Genomic DNA, 16,152 nt, shown 5'->3' with positions numbered 1-16,152 from the left:
GTCTGAAGACCCAAAGGCTGATAAAAGGGTCTCAACAATGTGGAAGGCATTCTCTCGGCCCATGACTAACAGACAGGTCACGTAAGGGGTCCCAAGGCAGGCTCAGCATCATTGGGCCCTGACCACACTGTTATGATGAAGGAGGTCCCTGCTATTCCAGGACTGGGAAAAGGTCACTACTGAAAATAGAGGGAAAGGGTGGTTTGGGCAAAGAACACTGGACAAGGAGTCCTGATTTCTACTTCTGGTTATTTTATTAATTTGCTACATGTCTGGGCAACACTGATACTCTGGACCTCTGCTTCTTCATCAGTAAAATGAAGGAATTGGACTGAATAACCTGGTTTCTTTAGGTTCGAAAGACCCATGATTTTAAGAATGGTAGGCTTTCTTATTCTTATATATGCCTATATAGATCTATGGCTGAGCATCTATGTATTCTGTTGGTTAGGGGAGTGAGGAACTATGAATCAGTCACATGGTTATTCAGCAAATATTTATTGAGCACCTACTACGAGCTGGGCACTATTTTAAGGGCTGCTTATACAAGGCTAAACAGGCTAAACAAAACATGCCTGCCCTCACTGAGCTTGGAGTCTGGTGGAGGGGGACAGAAAATAAATAAGAAACCATATACTGTATAGTATATTACAAGGTGATAAATATGTACACATGATAGTGTCTAGAATTGAAGACGGCTCTGTATGATAATGAGAAAGCAAAGGATTAAGCAAAAATTAAGCACCTTGGAACAGAGCCAGAACAAAATTTTCTTTTTTGTGCACCTTCCATTTAGTTTATGGCCTCTGTTGTAACATTCCTAATAATGGGCACATTTTCATCATACACACCTCTGTGTGCTACTGTGACCAGGGACCATGGCAACGGTTACCATGATCAGGAAGTTGTTTGTTGTTGGCCCTATGTTGTGATTTCTGGAGAAACACTGTTAAAGGCCATTGTGGACCGTGCTTGGCCCTGGCAGCCCCTGGTGACTGCAAACTACTTTTATTTTTTTCTTGGTTGACATTTCTCTCTCTTTTTCCTTTCTGTTTTTTGGCCTGAAATTATAATTTAATGAATATTATTCAATAGTACTTTTTCACCACTTGGGTTTATTTTCTAAATTTTTTTGTTTATCGATTTGAGAGAGAGAGAGAGAGAGAGAGAGAGAGAGAGAGAAACTTGCCATTCTAGTTAATTTTGCACTCATTGGCTGATTCTTGTGTCCTGACTGAGGATTGAACTCACAACCTCAGCATAAGGAGACAGCACTTCAGCCAAATGAGCTACCCAACCAGGGCTGGGGTTTTTTTAAATTTTGTTTTGTTAATTAATGATTTTATAGATTTTTTTTTTTGAACTGGGTAAATGCATGGTTTAAAACAAACTCTCTGTTGTGCAAGTCTGTTTTCTAGATTAATCTCACTAGTGAGCCTAGATAAGCTGTAATAGTTGTGTCAAAGAAAGGAAGTTAGCATGCTCCGGTATCTTAAGAAAATTAACATTTTCTGAAAGCAAGTTGGCCTCTATCTAATCGCCATAAGACACTTTCTTTCCCCCTAGACAACTAAACACAAATTGGCTGATCCCTTGAAAAAAAAAAAAAAGAAACTTAAAGGTTAGAAAAAGAGGTTAGAGTTTAAGCAAAAGAAAACAACCTAAAAATACTTAGTCACCCAAGGAACCAGAAATCTGCATAGCCAGGCAATGTCTAAGACTATCATCTAGACTCCATTAGAAGAACCAAAGGTCAATATTTAGAAATACATAATTTCTTGGGTAAAAGTCAAAGCTCAAATTCCAAGGCCAATTGCTTTAGACTGCTCTGATTCGTTATGGAGTCGGCGGAGGAATGAGGGTGCGGTGCCAACAAAGAACGGCAAGCTCACTGGAAGGGAGCTCGTGCCAGAGAGTGGGGGGCAAGGACAGTAGATAAAGTTGTGATGGTTGGCTGCGGATTTTCCAGTGTTGATTTTTGAGATGCTTGCTGGCTGAGTCAGAGTGGAGAGTGACAGCAAGCAACTTGATGGGGTGCAGGGTGGCCATGCAAACCAAGGCAAACAAGAAGAAAAAAGAGGAACTGACTAGAACAGATGTGAGTTGCTGCAACAGCCCTGCGTGGTCCAACAGGGTCCTGCGGGCCAGGACTTTAGCCTGCACCACATGGTGTAAGGAGAAGGGAGGCTTTGGTCTTTGTTGCCGTTAGCTCCTTCCTTCCCTGTATTCTCAGGAACTTTCCCAGAGGCCTGTGTCACTATGAATGTTACAGCAAATATTAATGGGCGCTTATACTAATATTAATGAATTGTAGAGGTAAGAACAATAATCATGATATTAGTAACAAACACTTATATTGTACCTACTACTGTCTAGTCACTGTTCTAATTACACAGATTAACACAATTAATACCCCCTGCTATAACATGAGGTCCGTACAATTTCTTTTTTTTTTTTTTTTTTTTTTTGTATTTTTCTGAAGCTGGAAACGGGGAGAGACAGTCAGACAGACTCCCGCATGCGCCCGACTGGGATCCACCCGGTACACCCACCAGGGGCGACGCTCTGCCCACCAGGGGGCGATGCTCTGCCCCTCCGGGGCATCGCTCTGCCGTGACCAGAGCCACTCTAGCGCCTGGGGCAGAGGCCAAAGAGCCATCCCCAGCGCCCGGGCTATCTTTTTGCTCCAATGGAGCCTTGGCTGCGGAAGGGGAAGAGAGAGACAGAGAGGAAGGAGGGGGTGGGGGGTGGAGAAGCAAATTGGTGCTTCTCCTGTGTGCCCTGGCCGGGAACCGAACCCGGGTCCCCCGCACGCCAGGCCGACGCTCTACCGCTGAGCCAACTGGCCAGGGCCGTACAATTTCTATCCCCATTTTCAGATGAAGAAACCTGATCCACAGAAGAGTTTACCGACTTCCTCAAGGGCACCCAGCAAGATTCACCGCTGGAGGAAGAAACTTAGGATCATAGGAATGTCTAACTGGTGCCTTCCAAACTGTCACTCAATTTCCAGCCAAGGGAGTGTGTGTTGGGGGCGGTGATTGAAGACAGGCTGCATAGCTGAGGTGACATCCAAGGCACTGTCTTGTCACAGCCTCGCCCTGACCCACCCTAACACCATCTCGGTTTCTAGGGTCAAATGATGACATCAGAATGGGAAATACCAGGCCTGGAGAGGTAGTCCGTGAGGCTATACAGAACAGGGGAGCTGCAGTGGCAGTGTGGGGCCCCCAAGGACAAACAGAAAACCAGGGCTATTGGGTGGCAAAGAAACACCACTTAAAAAGTGCTTCAAGTTCTGAAAGAAGAATGCTAAAATCCAATGCTATTCACATGGAGATCATATATTTGTAAACCCTAAATCAGGATACATGTTTGAAACAAAATCTAAAAATGGAGCCAAGTATTCCCAGATACCGGATATGGGGGCTGTTTTCAAGCCACCCTCTGAGTATTTGACTGCATCAGCTGAAGCACCAGGCCACCTTGTAAAGGTGTTTGTGTATGTGTAGGTGTGGCATCTTAGATCCCAAGGGGCTCTGCAGCTACCAAAACAGACAGACAGACAAACAAACAGCACTTGTCGAGACCAGCTGGACAGACTGTAATGTGGCTATGATGCAGAGTTCTTTCGTTCGGTATCATACATTCTCTGACATCATGCATGCGATCATCGCGGCGTCTTTGCATATAGATGGAGAAGACAAACACCACAACCCAAAAAACCTTGTCTTGTCTTCATGGCACAGGTCTCTCTGGCTTTCGGGAACCTTCTGAGGGTTCTTGAATTCATTACAACAGAACAATAATCCTGACCAACCCCCCTTTCCTACAACTGCCTGAGGTTTCCACAAGCAGCTTTCTGGGTAGCCTTGTCTTCCGATAATAGGCACTTCAAAAGAAAGTCCCTGTCTTATGTGGAAAAGAGCCAAGGGGCATTCCCTTCAGAACATCTCCCATAAATGCTTCCATTTACTGAAACAGGAAGAGGAGGCCACAAAGATGAACTGGAACGTGAGCCACTATGGTGGCATTTGTCATAATGCATTATAATCACTTATTGTGATTTTCTGTTTTGCTTACAAGGGACTTCGCTTTAGCCAGCACATTTCAGAGTATCAGGCACACAATAGGTACTCTCTAAATTTTTATTGAAAGAAATGAATGAGTTTACTATTTCTGCTTTTTTAAAAATTCTTTTTTTAAATTTTTCTTAAGTGAGAAGGAGGAGGCAAAGAGATAGACTCCCACATGCGTCTGGACCAGGATCCACCCAGCAAGCCCCCTATGGGTGATGCTCTGCCCATCTGGAGCCGTTGCTTTGTTGCTCAGCAATCAAGCTATTTTGGCACCTGAGATGAGACCATGGAGCCTCCTCACTGCCTGGGGCCAACTGGCTCCATCCAAGCAATGGCTGTGGGAGGAGAAGAGACAGATAAAAAGAGAGGGGAGAGGGGGAGAGATGAAGAAGCAGATGGTCACTTCTGTGTGCTCTGACTGGAAATTGAACCTGGGACATCCAAGTTCACCATTTCTGACAGGGAGAACAAATTTTAAGCTCAAGTGAAACACATACACCCCCAAGGTAAAAACCAAAATAAACTTTTTTACTTCCTTGATTATAAAGAAAATCATTTTACTAAACAAAAGAATTGCCACAGTTAGGACAATACTTCTTTCTACAGTCTTTTCCCTTTCAGTTACCTCTAAAAATATCTGGCTAATAGCTTTTAAATTTTCTTTTACATAAATAAAATACCTCTTCCAGGAAACCTACACCATGACCTTTCTTCCTTAGGGATAGTAAACTTTCAATGGGTGTACACCAACGATAGGCCGGTCCCTGTGAAGAAGGCATTGTTATCTAATCCAACAGATGAAAAGCTGGGTAAGGGGACTGCAACAACTTGCTCTTTATCACACAGATATTAAGGGGCAAGGGTGTGAATTGGACCGAAGGTCTCGCTTTCATCCTTACAAGTGATCTCCTCACCAGTTTCATGGCCTTGCCTTTTTAATCTTAGAAAAGAAATTGAGTGCGGACACAAAGGGAAGTGGGCAGGGGAGGATTTGAAGAATCATCAAGAGTAGGAATACCCTCTGGAAGGAAGTTGCCTTAATAAGAAACACAATGGACAGTGAGACCTAATGGAAGTGCCAAGGAATCATTTTAGGAAGAGTGAATTTCAAACCTAGCCATAGAGTAATAATGTTGGGATCATTAGTTCCTACAGAGCATCAAAGAGCTCCAAATTTATAGAATGCTAGAAGATAAACACAATTAGAACAGATATTACACTTGATCTTAGCAAAAAGGCCGAGAAGCGATAGATAAACAATTAGTAGGGCACCAAGGCTCTTTGTTGGCTGCAGGGGTTAGAAACACAAAGACTGGTGTCAGAAACCTGAAAGGCTCCTTTAGAAGGGTGAGCTACATGGAGGAAACATCCCCAGGAGCTAACTAAAATGATTACAAAGGTGCTAGGATATGCAAACTTCAGCTCCTGCAGGCAGCAATGTCAGATTTAGCTGGTTTGGCCCAATTGATGTTGGAAAGGGACAAGGGTAAATCTAGACCTAATAGGATTTTAGGGGTGCCAAATGTGAGTCTCCCGAATTTTATCTCCCCTGCCCCCAAAGCCTGCCACAACATCATGAAGTCCACCATTGGAATCACTGGCAGTTTAGACATGGTTATGCAGAAAATCCCTGTTGCTTTGTAATTCCCAGGAGTAGAAACACACTCAATTTTTCCCAGAGCAGTATGTCAGTTCCCAAGCAGATAGTAAGTTGCTGCAGCAATTGGGCAAGACAGGCAATTTCTGAAAGAAGTTCAAAGATGTCCAAAGTATGTATAGAGCACACAGCTAGGCCCAAGACAGCAGGAGACAAGAAAGAGGGGTGGAGTGGGAGGCGGCATAAAGCAAATCTTCCATTCAATCAACAAACATGACTGAATATACAATAAACAGAGCAGGCACACCTTCTGACCGAGGATAAATGTACATACACTTTTCTGATTCAGCCATTTCCCCTTGGCTGGGCCAACACCAAGAGCTGGAAGTCTTTGACAGAAAATATCAGTAATAATATCAAAGTCATAAATAAACTTAATCCCACTTAAGCCAACAGTAGTCCAATAGCTATGTATTATCCTCCTTTCACCAAAGAGGAATCCGAGATTAAAGTCCCCTGAAGATTACACAGCTAGCGGGACTGACTTGCTGGCTGAAGAGACAGCTCAGGCTAGAACATGAATTTTGGGGTCAATTGTTTCATTCTGGCTCTGATGCTTAAGTGACATTGGGCAATTTATGCATTTCCTTCTTCACTCGGTGTCTTGATGTGCATAGTTGGGATGATAAAACCTAGTTCAGAGGATTGAGACAAAATTAACATCAAAAACATAAGTGAGATATTTATAACAATTCCTGACATGTAGTAGGTGCTCCATAAAGAATAGTTAGCAAATAACAACCAGTAATCCCCATTCCCTTCCTTTTCCATTACATTGCACTTGAGAGCTGGATGGAGCATCCACCTGAGGCTGCACAATCCCCACCCCAACCTGGACCGTCTCCCTCTGTTTCTATAAATTGTAGACCCAGGAAGACTCCAAGAAGCCCCGGCCATGAAAACTCCTCACTCCTGTTCCACAGGCAGGGAGTTAGTTACACATCAGCCAGTCTGGTGTGCTTTTTGTAGGTGCTTTTTGAAATCTTGTCCCTTTGAACACACAGAAGTCGGGAAATGCAAAATTAAGGTTCCCAGAGTAGTCGTAACTCACTCACAAGGCAGATCAAGGCATAAATTTCACTGGAAGTATAATAACATAAAACACTGAACATAGCAGAGTGGGAGAAGTTAAGGCTGTTGCTGAAGTCATAAATTTGAATTTCCTGACTTAGTTGCATTTTCATTGTCACTCATGATACTGCATAAACGTAACATTCACACTGGAGATGGCAACTTAAGTCAGACTGCTATGCCTGTGACTGGGGCAGTCTTCGCTGCAGGGATCTCGCCTCAAACATTCACAAGGATATCAGGACAAGAACCCTGAGAAGAAATATTAGTTTCCTTGGAGAGTGCAGCTAAATCCACTCAGCATAAAAGGATTTAGCTACATTTATTCTCTAGAAAGTTCTGGAAGCAGGCAACCTCTTTCCTTTCAATTGCTTCCTCCAAGAGAAGGTGGTTTACCCAATCCCCGCCATTATCTAAAGCTTCTCCCTGGGTTCTGTGGGAGTGTGGGCTGCCCTGTCTCCTCCTCTGGGATGGGAAATGAATGGGGGTCATGTCAATGAGTGCACACATGTCGATAATGTGTGCGTTTACGGTGGAAATCAACCAACATTCCTGCTAGATGCAGAAATTAATGAGACCTAGATGCACCGGTTCTCGTGGTTCACCAACCTTGGCAGATACCCACAGAATCAAGGGACCTAGCGCAAGCTACCCCCTCAGGTGAAGTTCTCCTTCCACCTGGGCACCTTTGTAAAAGGGAGCTTAATGATAATACTTACCTCCACAGAGGGAGGAGAACAAGGAACTCTATGGTCATATGTACTCAGTGATCAAATATTCTTTCGCTGTAAAGTCTCATCTTGATAGCCTTTTCTTTTCTTGCTTCGTTCACAGGGAGGCTGCCTGTTTCTCTCAGGAAAGGAGCCTTTATGAGGACTGTTAGCAGTCAAGACAGTCAATAGGGTGCTCATGTGATTCTCATGTTCTTCCCTCATCTCTCATTCTCCCTTCTTGAGCAATTGTAAGATTTAAACAAGAAATGTATATAAAGTGCCTGACATTTTGTAGAGGCTCAACAAATGTCAATTTCGTTTAAGTTACCTGTATCAGGTACATAGTCCACTTTCACCTGGACGGAGCATTTCCTTGCTCCCTCTTCTGTACCCTCCCTTCCCCACACAGAGCATGGATTGCCATAACAGTCCTAGGACTTCCTCTGCTCAGAGAAGCTTAGAGGACTTCCAGGGTCCAACTTGGTATCAGTGACTTCAGTCTCTTTTAGACATTTGTTCCATTGCAGTAACCAGAACACCACATCCAGTCAAGATGTACTTTTGGTCCTCCTTGCTCAGTACTCCATTAAGAATGCACCCTTGGTTTTCATATCCCCTTCCATGGCTGTCATACATCTATGCTTTTCATGAAATAAAAAGATGTTACAATGGAGTGTTGGTCTTTTCTCCAAGTTGCTTCTGTCTGAGGACCAGGGCTGCTAAGTACATTACGAAGTCAAGGAGAGTTCAGTCTCTGATATCTCATTCATCAGAATCCTGCACACGACCAAGTACTGCAGTCCTTCCTCTGCAGTGACCCTCTGGTCCACCCCCTGCTTCCTATTTCCAATGCTTTGCCCTGAGACTGGTCATAAGAGACTTGCACCTGGCCTTTGCCCAATCTCTTCACACACAAAGTTCTGAGACCCAAAATGCTCTTACTTAAATTCTTTTTTGGTCATGGTGCAACCTTTATTCAGAAACTGGAACAGGTACTTTATTTCCCCTCTTGTCAAATCCCGACTCCTAATCAAGATCTGTGAGGCTCTTCACTAGAGATGGTCTCCTCCTCGAGGACTGGGAATTTCTGAAGCCACAAGGTTAAGGGGTCATCTTTAAACACGTAGGTACTTCTCATTTGAAGGATATGTTTTGCTCAGGAGGCATAATAAGAAGGAAGTTTTTATTTATTTATTTATTTTTATTTATTCATTTTTTTTTTTAGAGAGCAGAGAGAGAGGGCAAGAGAGAGACAGAGAGAGAGAAGCGGGGAGGAGCTGGAAGCATCAACTCCCATATGTGCCTTGACCAGGCAAGCCCAGGGTTTCGAACCAGCGACCTCAGCATTTCCAGGTCGACGCTTTATCCACTGCGCCACCGCAGGTCAAGCAAGAAGGAAGTTTAAATAACTATAAAAATATATCTGGATAATTTTATAGTTGGAATAAAAGACAGTGGGTCTTGGCTCTAGATCTGGCCTATGTCCTACAATCTCCTGAGGGTTTTCTTAAGCTTTCACCCCTCTCCATGAACACTTTTCTTCGTTTAATCTCATAGCCCCTTTTTGCACTGTTTATTTGAAATCAGTGTGCCACCTGGCTTTCTGACAGCTCTTGAGTCATTGCTTTGCATATATCATCTACCTTGTTCTGTATGCATGTCACACCTCTTGCAGGCATGTTGTAATTTTTGTCTTATGAAACCTTCCCAAAACATTTGAACTGCTGCTGACTCCCACCATTTGCTTCCATTGAATTCTGTTACACGTCCAATTGTCCTTAAACCTCTGTGACCTTTTACTCCCCCACCGAGACCCTAAAAAACTCATGCTCCTCAAGTACCCTCTTATTAGTCTAAATTATTTTCTGATTGTGTAAAGAAACTTTCAATTTGAAGGCTGTGAGATCTTTGGAAACCTGTGGACTAGGACAAACCACCTATAGAACTGCTCACCCAAACAAAATTTGACTTCTATGACATCAGGGAAAAGACTGTCTAAGATGAAATGCATCCCAGGAGACAAATTTTACTCTGACCCACTTCCTAGTTACCACATTTAAACCACCGGCTGTTGATTCCCAAACCTGTGTCTTTCTTCCAAATTTCTCCCTTGTGCTTTAAACGCTCAAATCCATTGACCTATAAAACATGGTGTTAGACCCTCGTTTCTAATTAGTAAAAGATTTTCTTATATTGATTTAAGATTATTCACTGCATCTTCCATGTCTTAGCACTGTGTCTCTGCCTGAGGCCACAGAGGAGTAATCTAATTCCTCGACCACATGATAACACTTTCCTTGTATGAGGACAGCTAGGACAAACCCAGCTGCTTTGGTCCCTCTTCTTAAAATTAGTGTTTCCAGAAAGCTCATCTTTCTCTGAATGAGTAATGACTTGACAGTGTCCCTTTTAAAATCAGTACCTACAGCTAATTATAATATTCCAGATAGGCTGGACAGTGTAAGGTATGGTGTGATTATTGTTTCTTGTGTCAGATGTGTCTTAGAATTACTCTGTTTTTCCCATTTGTCATTCATATTGAGATGCCAACTGAAACTCAAGGTCTTTTCACGGTTATTGCTATTAAAACATACTTCTCACATCCTATATTTCTATAGGATAATTCTTTAAAAATTATCAAAATTTATCTTGGTGATGTCAACCTAGCCTTCCAATAGCCAAAGTCATTTTTGAGTTTTTATTCGGTCATCCAAGTTAGGGCCAAAGCTCTGTGACATGCCATTAAAAATACCTTCTATTTGGATACTGGTTCATTGGTCTCTCAGTACTAGCAATGAGCTCCTCCAACTATATAATACAGTTAAACCCAATTTATCAACAGACATATCATGAAAGAATTTTTCAGATAGTTGGAAGGAAAACAGATATACTGGAGGCAAAAATCCCTTGGGTTTTCAATCAAGAAATTCTCTCTAAAAAAAGAAATATCCCAGCTTGTCCTTGATGTTATTCCAGTAATACTGCAAAATGTATATTCAAGACCTTAATCAACCATTCTGAGAATTTAGCATGAAATCTATTACAAGCTCACCAAACAATAGATTTCAGAAATTACCTTCCCCCTGCTTTTGACAATTCTAAAATTTTTTTTGTATGTCTCTCAGTCTTCTGGTACCATTCTTTTCATTCTCCTTGAATTATCAAAAATGTGGTCAATGGTTTTAAAAATCCTACCTGCAAACATTAGAAGAGGCTTGCTGAATTGTGCCCAGGGCCTCCCAGTACATTTCTTGGTGTCCTCTCTGTGAATCTATCATTATTTCAAGGTAAAAAAAAATGTTTTTAAAGAAGTTTCATTTGCAAAGTTCTCTCAGTATCCTTGAATAGAATGTGTCGGGACCTAAAGATTTAGATGTACCTTAAAAGTGAGATGGCTTTTGAAGTAGCTTACCTACCTTGGGCTTCAGTTTTATGTTTACCATGTTTGTTTTATTCTTTCTAGCTTGCAGACAGTTCTATTACAGAAAAGTAAAACCTGTGGAAGTAGAACAGCTCAGTCTGCTATCGATTCTCAATGAACCCTACCCGTCCCTTGTTCGCTTTATCTGTTCATCACTAATTCTTGACTGTCACATCTTCCAATAGCTTTTGCCTCCCTCTGGCTTAGCCTTTCTATTCTGTTCTTACCCAGTTCCATGTCATCCTTTTATACTTGCTCTTGGCTGCGTGCTCTTCCCCTCTGCCTTTGGTCTGAACACTATAAAACTCTGACTTCATCTGAGACCTTCTGGGTGCCAAGTACACTGTGACATGCTGTTTGGGTGCTGTGTGACCTGCTACACCAACATTATTATTATTACAAAGAAAACTGCTTCCCTTTTATGACCATTTTAATAACTCTTACGTAAGAGTTTTCTTTTTATCTTTTGAGTTTAAATTATTTATATACCAGAAAATTGCTCTGGCTTAACTGCGGAAAGACAAGATTTTAACATTTTGAGTGGGCCAAGATTTAAGACCTCGTGGAAATGGTATTTGTTTCTCTGAAACTCCTAACCACTTTATCTAGATGCCCTTAGAGTTGTCTGCCTCCGAATGAAACTTTTTCATGTTGGATATGCTTCTGGCTTCATCATTCTCTTTCATTACGGGCCTGTGAAGCTCAGCTAGAACTCTTTGAAATGATTTTTCACTTAAAGTCAGTGTAACCTGCTAGAAACAAACCATCACTCCTTCTTTCAGCCCTACATGGAATATTCCAGAGACTTCTTTCTTAGCCAGACTTCTCCTGCTCTATTCCTGCTTTGGAGTGATTTCTCCTAAACATTCAGACGAAGTCATTTAGTCCCATCCACATCCCATTTGGGACGGCGAATTCCTTATAACATACACCAAGGAGAGTGTAAACGGAGTTTCTGATAGGCTTTTATCTGAACTCCTTAAGAGCTTGATACCAGAAAAGTACAGATTAACATGTAGCAAGAAAATACATCCAGACCAATAGAATCCCATCTGTACCCGCCCAAACCTTCACGCGGCTGTACCAACATCCTTGCAATAGCATTGTTAAAGGGTTCTGACACTTCTCAGATAAGCACTTCATTCAGCTCTCCGTCTCCTTTCGGAAGGAAACAGGAAAATTTTAAATACAGTCAACTCGATTATCAAGGTCTTCTTATCCGTTGTGTGAAGGATCCAGGCCCTTTGTTTCTCTTCCTCCCCCTCTGACTACCTACATTTGGGATGGATTAGTTCCACTCTGTACCCCCACTTCAGGGCACTTTGAGAGAAAGAGCCATCGGTTGCCAGCAGTGTTTTTGTTTTACTTTTTATTAGCATGCCTAATAAAGAGATGGGCAAGTGAGGTCTTTGGAACCAGGGAGCAAAATAAGGCTTGATGGTTCCAAGTCTATTTGACTTTGAAACATTTAGTTCCAAGATTTCCTGACTTCACAACAATAACAGTTACCCCAAAAGGGCCTCCTTCCCATAGAAATTGTTAGAAATTTCCTTTTTCTTTCTCTGCAGAGCCATTTTTTTGCTATTTTCTTTGTCAGAAAAGATAAAGTATGCATAGTGAAGCAAAATTAGTTATATTCAATAAACTATGCCATTGATCTTTACAGTCTTGGAAAATGGTGCAATGCCTCAATCAGAATGTCCACCAAATTTCCCTCGATCTCTTGTCTTCTTCTAATAGAGGGGGAAAAACGCTTATTAAATCTAAAGCTTCCCCGCACCGTCCCCCACAGTTCTGTGTGATGATGTGACTGTTCTCTAGTTTTTATGTGGTAGAGGGGATTTGACCTGCATATGGTTTAAATGGACTTCAGAGGGTTGTGAGAGCCAGGGAGTCTGACTGTGTCTATCTCTGTTTCTTTACAGAAAATGTGTTTAGGTTTCCAAAGAAGTGATTCACAGACAAACTTTGGAACGCAATTTGTTTGTAATGTGGAGCCTACCTAGGCCCTTGGACTTCCTTTCCTGCAGCAGCCTCGGCTAACAGAGAAACTAGGGCTTGAACAGTCCCAGTAGAACTGACTCTGAAAAGTTTTAAAGAGAAGTCAGAAATTGATTTAGGCAGTCAGTTTGAGCTTGCAAGCTAAGACACTGCTAGAAGTTGCATTACTTCCTATGACACCTGGGACTTAGTTACTTTAAGTACATAAATCAGCCTTCTGAGAAATATTATTCAGTTTCCTGAGCTTAGTTTAAGCTGAATTACAAGTGACCCTATAGGATTATTTTATTCCCCTTCTGCCTGAATTCCTGTGCAAAGGATTAAAAAAAACCACGTTGTCTGTTTTTATTGGCGTGTTTTCTCTCACCCCACCCCATTTTAATAACTTGGGCTTCTTAACTCTACACCCTATGTGGCAGCATTTCATAGAAATGTACCAAACACGTCCATGCCCAAAGTGAACCAGGCCTTCACTATTTCTATTCAACAGGGGCGTGCACGGAGGGTGTGATGGCCCTTCGAGTACCAATCACTTCTCGGACATGAAAACGAGAATCACTGCTTTTGCCAGATCCCCCAGAGCTTTATGACATCACCGGGTGCTCTGTGATACCATCACTTTAACATACAGGCTTTGGCCCTAGACAAGAGGCCAAAGAATATGTTTATTGTTGGAGGCAGTGGAGGGAAGGCTGGAGGTTGGAGAGGAAAGACTCCAAAGTCATCTAGAGAAAGTATACTGGAGAAAAACAATATCCAGACATTTCCAAAGGGGAGCAGAGGCGGGGCGCAAGCAGGGTTGAGGATTAGGCAACACTGTGTTGCAATCATACAATTTTGAAAATCCCAATCAATACCAGTGCTTTGTGGTGTGTGTGTGTGTGTGTGTGGTTTTTTTCCCCTCCATGTTATTTTTTTAATTTTTTTATTTATTCATTTTAGAGAGGAGGGGAGAGAGAGAGAGAGAGAGAGAGAGAGAGAGAGAGAGAGAGAGAGAGAAGGGGGAGGAGCAGGAAGCACCAACTCCCATATGTGCCTTGACCAGGCAAGCCCAGGGTTTTGAACCGTCAACCTTAGTGTTTCTAGGTTGACGCTTTATCCACTGCGCCACCACAGGTCAGGCGCCCCTCCATGTTAAATAACAAGATAAACATGAAAGTTTTGGATGTGCACTATCTCAGATTCTAAAGGAAGCAATAAGGAGAGGGGGTTAGTAATAAAACGTCATCATACAACAACCGAACTTGCTTCGTTCCCAGCGAGCCTTTGCCCTCCACGCAGGTCTAGATTCATTGGCCCTGGACTGAGAAACAGTACTGCTTTCATTATGAAATTTCTGGCCACTAGGGGCGCTCTGTGGCCCTCATTAACGTGAATGAGGCTTCCCTTCATTTCAAACCAAAATTTGTAAGTCTGTAAAGGAATTTTACTAGAAAACACTTTTCAAGAATTCATAAATTACCATGCACATTGAGAAATCGTTAAAAAAAATAGTTCATAAAGTGTTGGTTTCTAATTTCAGTTTTTTAATACGTAACCAAAATCAAGCATGGCTGGAAACCCCTGCAGGGTATCAGTGTGGTTGGACCCTTTCCCACACACGGTCAGGACAGAGATGCAAACTGTGAGACCAGGTTTTCCACCCACCCCCTTTTGTTAACCAGAAGACAGGTTCCAGTTAGCGTTGCATTCAGATTTCATGAAAACAACTGTTCCTCCCATCACATTTTAAACGTGGTTCTGGACGAGCCTATTACTCGATCTTTGGCACTGCTGCTGCACAGAGAGAACTCGGGGCTCCAGAGACCGGGCGGGGCATCTGACCATTGTGCTGTTTCTCAGACTTTGTGTGCAATGAAGGAGGACTCTCCCAGTTCCCTGTGTCCAACTCAGATTTCTGCCATCTCTTAGTCCAAGAAATGAAAACCAGTAACACAATGTATGTATGAGAAAGAATGAAAACCACAATCACCAAAGTTTTCATATGTAACCAACAGTCATTCACATCTACCTCTTAAATTCAGTTTGCTGAGAGAACCAAGCAGTTTCTTCAGTCCTTGAGCCTCAGAGAAATCCGTATTTCCTGCACGCAGATGGCAGATGTGGAGGTCTCTATTTCCCCTCGGGTGTGCACTAACTCCTCTTACAGATTTATCGCGGAGAGAGCCAGGCTTCTTGGTAGAATATCACTGAACAGAAGGAGGGGGAAAAACGCAAATTCTTTTCAGCCGGTGCTATGAGAATTTGCAGTCCCATTGCTCTCTGTCCCCTGACATTAAAATAAAGCAGAAAGAGAAAACCAGAGAAACGAAGTAAAAAGGATGACAAGGTCTCTCGTCTTGGTAGACGACCTACAGGGAATAAAGAAATTCACGCTGGAGAATTTTACGACGCACAATTTCCATTTGGGCAAATCTTCATGCTCCTTGGAGCAACTAGTTTATGGTTTCCTTGGAGTTTGTTTTCCCCCCACTTTTTGGAGGAGCATAGTGCTGGTTTAATGGCAACATTAGAAAGCCCTGGAAAATACATAAAGTCTAAGAATGATGACAATTAGAGACGGAGGAGACCCATGATATCATCCCCGGGGCTCGGGGGACTCAATGGAGGATTCTTTCCTAGAGTCGGTTTTCTAGCTCCTTATCCTGTTGACTTCCAAGTGGCTCCAGGCATGGCGTTTCCACCACCCCCTTCACCACATTTCCCTCATCTCATAATTCTCGCTGTCATACTTTTGCAGGGGTCTTTAGTCCAAATGTTCCTTTTCTGAAAATGACAACGGCTCTCCTTGACTCCAAGTTGTGTCCACCTGCTAGAATGAACACGTCACTACTTTGAAGCTGTAACCATTTTCTCTGGTTCTCTCTCTCTCTCCAGGAGCCATAGTACCTGCAGATGGGGTAGGAAGCATGGACCAGAAATCGTAGCAATTTGGCAAATGGAGTTTCAGCTCATTTGAGCTGGGCTATCTTTGAATTATAACACCAGAGCTCCTCTTGGTGTGTCAGGGTTCACAGTGCCAGGCTGATACCTTCCTTCAGTGCCACATTTGGAGTGTGCATGTCACCTTGGCACCCCCAAGACTTGTGTTGTCCATGACCTCGATAAACCTACATAGCCCTATAAAAAATTACCCTTCCCTCTCATTCATTAGTGTCAAATTTAGTTTGCATGTGAATGTATGTCAATGTGCATATGTGCCTATACATG

At 42.6% G+C, this 16,152-nt stretch overlaps 1 pseudogene; it reads right to left on the bottom strand.

Annotated features, from left to right (window-relative positions):
• Window positions 1-5,220: 5,220 nt before the first annotated feature.
• On the bottom strand, window positions 5,221-5,329 carry LOC136404542 (U2 spliceosomal RNA; annotated as a pseudogene).
• Between the last annotated feature and the right edge of the window lie 10,823 nt (window positions 5,330-16,152).

This window comes from Saccopteryx leptura, chromosome 4 (assembly GCF_036850995.1).
Source record: "Saccopteryx leptura isolate mSacLep1 chromosome 4, mSacLep1_pri_phased_curated, whole genome shotgun sequence".
Lineage (NCBI taxonomy): Eukaryota > Metazoa > Chordata > Mammalia > Chiroptera > Emballonuridae > Saccopteryx > Saccopteryx leptura.
This window is presented reverse-complemented; position numbering and strand designations above follow the sequence as displayed.